This window comes from Glossina fuscipes, unplaced genomic scaffold (assembly GCF_014805625.2).
Source record: "Glossina fuscipes isolate IAEA_lab_2018 unplaced genomic scaffold, Yale_Gfus_2 3, whole genome shotgun sequence".
NCBI classification, from domain to species: domain Eukaryota; kingdom Metazoa; phylum Arthropoda; class Insecta; order Diptera; family Glossinidae; genus Glossina; species Glossina fuscipes.
Genome location: NW_023998417.1, coordinates 9,948,996 through 9,955,964, shown reverse-complemented (window position 1 = coordinate 9,955,964; position 6,969 = coordinate 9,948,996). Strand labels below are relative to the sequence as shown.

At 31.2% G+C, this 6,969-nt stretch overlaps 2 non-coding genes across 2 annotated transcripts; both read left to right on the top strand.

The window, feature by feature from the left end:
- The first annotated feature begins 3,023 nt into the window (after nucleotides 1-3,023).
- On the top strand, nucleotides 3,024-3,103 carry Trnal-uag. The gene has a single exon. It is a non-coding gene; the product is annotated as a tRNA-Leu (tRNA).
- Nucleotides 3,104-4,760: 1,657 nt separating this feature from the next.
- On the top strand, nucleotides 4,761-4,840 carry Trnal-uag. Its single transcript has one exon. It is a non-coding gene; the product is annotated as a tRNA-Leu (tRNA).
- Nucleotides 4,841-6,969: the final 2,129 nt, after the last annotated feature.

The following is a 6,969-nucleotide window of genomic DNA, read 5'->3' as shown; positions in this document are numbered from 1 at the left end:
AAATCTTAAACTTTGGTTCCAATTTTGTTCTGTTGACCTTGTCTCGGCTAAGTCGGACCACTAGCACGCCTACCATTCCAACAACAATCCGAACTTTACCTTCTTTCCCTACTTTATATATGGAAGTTTTAGTCTAAAGCTTTCAAGTGAAGCTTTAGTTTTTCTTCAAATAAATCGTTGCATCCAGTTCAGTAGTCAACTAAATTGGATCAAATTGGGGTCGTTCCTAAGTATATAAATAACACATTGTGCAGCAGTACAATTTACAATTGATATGTTGCTGGGAAATATCGTAGAAAAGTTAATAGAGTCGGTGCAAACCGAACATAAATTTTTTCTTATTTTATGTATATTCTCAATGTAAGCCTATAAGTGAATTAAATTTCGAAATCAGTTTTTTATGAAATCATAAAGAAAAAGAACAATAACAGCAATAACTTTAGTAAATTTTATTACTTTCTCGTTTTACTGTTCGCTTTTATCACAGTAGCAACATTTTATGCTTATAGTTAACAGATTTTTTTTTTTTTACATTCAAGTCAATTTTAATGTAACTTTCGTTAATGGAAGATAACCCTTAAACAAATGCAATTTTTTTAAATTTAGTTTAATAATTTTTTTCAAGTTAATTCAATTTCTCTACTTAATCCGCAAGACTATGCAATGTGTAGACTTCAGAACAGATATCACGCTTAAGTCGCGGTTTTGTAGTTGGTGAAGTGCCAGGCAATGTTGGAAAAATGTTGGCGGGATTGGCTAATTTTTTCTTCAAAATGTTGTCGATATGGGTATCAAAAGGACTTGGTGAGTAAATAACGTAGATAGATAACTGTAATGGGCATAAAACATTCGGTCGTGGTCGAATATAATTTTCTTATTTGTTCCTTTTAATTATGTTTCATTTGAGAATTTTTGCTTTTTTGTTCAACGAAAGAATTTCTCGTCGTCTCGCTGTTTTAAATTTATTACCCCGAAAATAAGAAAACGGAGAAAATAAAGCCAATTTAATTTAACAAATTGTTAATTAACACACAACATATTGTTATTTCTACCATCGACACGCACACACAAACGTTTCGTTCATTTAACTGTTTTTGGTTTAGTTTTTCGAAGCATTTGTTATTTATGTGAAGTTCAAAAATCTTAACTCAAACTTAGTGAATGTTTTGCTTCTTTTTTTTTTTTTTGTGGAGTTTTCATAAATCATTTACTTCTCAAATTAATTGCCCTGCAATCTGTGCATTGCTTTGCTGCACGAAATTCAGATCTATTTTCCCTATTCAATATCGCCAAAGCTTAACTAAAACATTTTAAATATTTTAAGGAGATTTCAAATAATTTATCTGTGAGATAAAGATGGAACAGAAAAGTTTAATCAGGGACTTTTAATTGCAAATGAAATTTATACATTTTCCATTATTTTATTGCATTTTAAAAACAAGTTCACATTTTTTTGGAGTTTCATTTACTTATTGTTCATCATTCAGTCTGAAAGTAGGTTCTATACCGAATGAAGCACAACAAAAGTTCATCGAGCATTAAACTTGGAACTGTTTTACTTATACTTCAATAAGCTTGCTGCAAAATCCATGACGTTTTCAATGGAAAAAACGATTTGAAATGTTTTCGCTAAGTATACGAGCTTGACTTGGGAATATTTCTGTAAATATCTCCTTTAAAAAATTCCTAAATTTTTTAGCTGCCACGACAGTTGAAGACTATCCCGGGAGACTAGTTATGAGTATGAGATGAAAATTGAAGCTGATATGTTCTTCAATTTACTACTATTGAGAAGTGAAATCTTAATAAAATTTCATCTAATAAGTTTGTGGGAACTATTTCGGTGATAAAACACGTGCACATACCCACGCGCAAAAAAGCATTTCTGATTTTGTCATATAGAAAAAGCTTGTAGTTGCTTAACATAACCTATTTCCAAGAGTAATGTTTCCTACAATCTGCGAATGTGTGTCTGATTGAGCTCTTCTGTGCGATATTTTTATACATGAAAATGTGATAGGCGATTTTTCATACAAAATGCGATAATTTCCGTTTGTCCTATGCTTTGTATAACACTTACATGATTTTATTATTTCAGTATATATTTATATGGAAGCAAATAAAGTTAAACGACATTTACTTAGACTCATTTATGCATACAATACACAATATGTACAGGCGTCTCCCGTTTAACCCTGTTACATGAAACTTTTTTTATTTAAATTAAAATACAGTTTGAAATAACATAATTTACATTTAAATATACTATAAATCAAAAAAAATGTGCACCGTGTTGCAGCGAAGCCGTGTTATAATAATCATAATTTTAATACCGCGTTTAGCGGAGAACAACTGTACACTTACTTGCTTTCTGAGCTTAAGTTTAATAAAATAAAAATAAATCAAAATAGCGTAAATGATGAGGCGAAAGGGCGGGCAATCATTCAATGTTGAAATGTACACAATACTTATTGAATAACTAAAAGAATATGTAATTTTTTATTTACTATTTCATTAGTAAGAAAAAAGAATTTTTTTTCTTTTGCGTATTACGAGTACGCCTTAACTTATGTTACTTCTTCGCTTTTGGAAAGCTATGCATAGGCAGAGCTTTCAAAAAAACTTTTTACAATTTTTTATCAACGGCAAATGCGTTTTGCAATTGCGAAGCTGCGAAACGGGGGTGTTTTCTTGTTTACACGCAAAGCCAAAAATAGCAATGAGTCAGGAAAGAAAAAAAAAACAAAAGAGCTTTGCAATCGTATCTTCCGTTAGCTGCAATAGGAACCGATAAGATATGTAGATATGCATGTATGTGTAAGTATACTCTCGCAACCGCAGTTAATTAGTTCACTTACAAAAAATTTTTCTTTAAGCATTCGATCGAGTTTATTTCACACAATAGAACATTTATTTGTTAATTAGTTAGTAAATCTTTCCCATTTCTTAATAAATTTTTTAGATATAAAAAAAAAGCTGCATACCTTAATACAAAACGAACATATCTCAACGACCTGTTCGAAGGCAGCGTGGCCGAGCGGTCTAAGGCGCTGGTTTTAGGCACCAGTCAGAAATGGCGTGGGTTCGAATCCCACCGCTGTCAACAAGAGTGGTTTTTTTTTAATTTGTCATTTATTATTCTTTATACGACTAAATGAAAAAATAAATATTTTTATCACAATTAGTTTTGCCTACAAATTTTATAAGTTATACTATAGAATGCATAAAATTCCGGATTTTATCGTCGATCAATTATTTGAAAAATAAATACCTGCAGTTATACATAGAGCATATTATGTGCCATCTTCAAGATCATTTGCAAAGCAAAGGTTTTGTCCGCTCCGCAACTTGCGGTAAGCAAGCCGCGCAGAGTTTGTTGGTTTTCCGGATCATATACGAAGAGTAAAAATAATTCATCTGACAAAGTTATAAACATATCCTACCATTGTGTCCTGTTAAGTGTCGTAACAGCATGTGATTGCGTTTACTTGTCATCCTTTTTATAACCTTTTGCTTCGAAACAATACATACTCACACAATAAAACGTTCTGTTATAAATTTTTGGTTAAAACAAAATTAAAAAAACTATAAAAACAGACCAAGCGATAAGCTCTATCTATGGCTTTAATAAAACAATTAAGACATTATTTGGCAGATCATGAAAAGAGTTATCAAAAATGCACCTGACAGCAATTGCAACGTTATGTGGCGTGTGCCGAAAAACATCAAAACTTCAAAAGAAATAAGATAAATCGAACAAATCCACAGCAAATAAAAAACTTATTGGAGAAATTAGAAAGAAAGCTAAGTAATAAAAAAGTGAATTGCTATATATATATATACATATATATATATATATATATATATATACATATAATGCAAATATCAACTCAGATTCACAACTCGTAAACATAAATTCTATTTGAACGAGAGAGGTGAGGTGCGTTTAAGACAAGCTACAGGTTTGAGAAGAGGCATTTAATGACATCTGGCACCGAGTGTGCTATGTATTGGCATGGCCGTTCCAAAAGAGATAACTGTACTGCTATCGTGTCATCATTTTTAATTAGTATTTATTTCGTTTCACATTTTACAGATACAGGCCGAACATGCAAAAGACACATAATGGGAGAAACACCAGAGGCCTTTAACACCTCACTGGAGACACAAAACTCTATATCTGGAGGCACTTTTTTATTTATTCAATAGTTTTTTGGCCACATCTTTGCAATGAAAGTACAATCAAGTATTGCAATTGTGCCTCTTTTACCAAAGTTTAGAAAAAATCTGTGAAATAAATGTATGTTATTTTACACAAAGAAAAAGCTCTGCCTTGCCACTGCTCAATTCATGTACTGGGGTAATTCGAAGGCTTATGAAAGTCATATTCGTAGATATGTTTCCTTTTTAGACTGTCTTTTAATTTGTAAAAATTTTCTATTTTTTTATACCGCCCCATATACTTTGCTCTTACTGACCTATTGAACATCGCGGAGCAAATATATGATGTTCGTCCAAGTCTCACAAATTGTACCCAATACCAGTTTGACTTGTGCCTACAAGACGGTTTTTTTTGCATGATGTTCAGGATAAGTTTGTAAAGCTGTTAATAGTATTATAATTATAATACAATTGATATACATTATTGAAGTTGTTATGTCGCATGTGGTGGTGATAGATAGAGTGACAAGATCACCTATTTTCTTTGCTAATTAAAGAAAATTTAAATTATATAGACAGTTTCAAAATTGTAAGTCCGGGGCAGCGTGGCCGAGTGGTCTAAGGCGCTGGTTTTAGGCACCAGTCAGAAATGGCGTGGGTTCGAATCCCACCGCTGTCACACAATAAGGTCCGATGACCAATTTTTTTAATTTCTAAAACATTTAATAAGTTTCCGAGAATTTAAGTCCTTGTTTATGTATTTATCATGTATCTCCATTGTTATCTGTTAGTGACACATCTCATGTTTTTTAATTATAAATATGTATTTGTGTGTGCCTTATTTTAACCCTTCCATTCTATATTCAGACATTTGTATAAGTAATATATATATATTTATTTATTTTAAAATTGTAAAATGAGAGAGAAAAGGGTTCTTATTACGGAAACATGTTGATCCCGTTAAGTAACCATAGACAACAACATCCTGCAGTGAAATTACTTAAGCAATGCCTTTTCTTCTTTTTTTTTAATGTCTGCGAAGACATCAGTGGTGAAGTTGTTAGAAATTTCTGCAGGAAATTAAAAGATTTCAAATGGAGTTTTGAAAAAGCCTTTCTCTAAACGAAAAATGTAATAATTAACCGTAAATTTAATGAGTTTAACTCAGTAAAGGCAAATTATAAAAAATTCTATTCGCGCTTAAGGGTAATAAGCTGCGTTTGGTTTAAAGGGCAATAGTTTCTTTAAATATCAACGATTGTTGTTACTGCTTGATGACAAAAAAAAAAAAAGTATACACATATTAAACGTTTTCCAAATAAAAAAAAAAAAAAAAGGAAGAAAATTTGTGGTTGAAAAATGTACTTAAATTGTGATTGTGTAAAATGCTTCTTGACTTGTAATATGTTGCACAAACGAGTGAGTCAACTGGAAAAAGTATCAAATGTCACCAATAACACAATTATTTTTCAAAAGTTCTGCTACTGTTATTATTTTTTACTACATCAATGTTTCTTAGATTTGTGCTTAGACGTTGTGCTTCTGCAAGGGGTTGTTAATTAATGATAAAGTATAAAAGTTGTTAACAATAATTCCGCAATCTATAAAGTTTACATAATTCAGGATTTTTAAAGACTTTAAACATATTTTCTTTAATATGCAAGTGAAAGTTTTTCTTTCTAACATTATTTAAAAATGCCCACTACCTTCCATCTCTTAAATTACACAGACTCATGATGATCATTATGATGTTCAAAATCGGAATAAATTATATTTGAAGATTTTTGGAATATTTTAAGATCTTTTCATTAATGAATATCTATCTTCAGTAGGAATTGGTCTGACATTTGCAAAAAATATGAAAATCACCGAACCAATATATAAAAAAAAAAAACATAAGTACAACCCACAAACTAAAACGATAGGCATGCAATCAAGATGCATTTTTATACTAAGACGCCGTCTGAGTGGCTGAGTAGGCAAGAGTCTCGACTAACAACTCAATGGTCGTGGGTTCAAATCTCAAATGCGGTAGAGTTTTTAACACAGCCGAAAGCCTTAGATGCTAATGCTTTAAGACTTTAGTCCTAGAATTTATTCTCTGGCTAAATTTATAATAATAATAATAACAATATACTAAGACGATAAGCGAAGCTGTACATATAAGTGTTTGGAAAAAGTTATAAATATGAGCTTAGAAAGAATATATATCGTACCCGCAGGGCAAAGAGACTTTCCGAAGATGAACCTTATATGCCGGAAATTGAACTTGTATTACATTTTTTCCGCCATAGCATTAAATAACTTTATATATCAGATCTTGTGAGTCATTCTATTGCCATAAATAGAACGATAAAAAAAAAATTTATCAAGTCTATCGCGAATAGATATATTCAAAAATATGTGCTAATAAAACGTAGCTAATTTTGTAAATGACGTATACATGAAAAAAATTAAATTATACATTAATCAAATAGAATGAGTTAAATGACTGACTTTCGTTAGGTGCTTAAAACTGATATAATCGGAAAATCTTAATTAAAAAAATAAGAAATGGAGAGAAACTTTCATCGATTTGAGATATGTACCGTTCGTTTTCTCTTAAAGCACAAACACGAATTTAGACGGATCTTGCTAAACATCCAAGGGATGTGTATACTAAATCGAGCTCTTTACTTGTCGCACTTAAAAATATAAATACGTGCATAAATCCCGTATCAACTTTGCCATTTCTAAGACTTGGGGGCGGGCCACTAGTCGATTTCGTGAATGTTGATTTAATTCTTTTATTGATTGGTTCAATTCAAT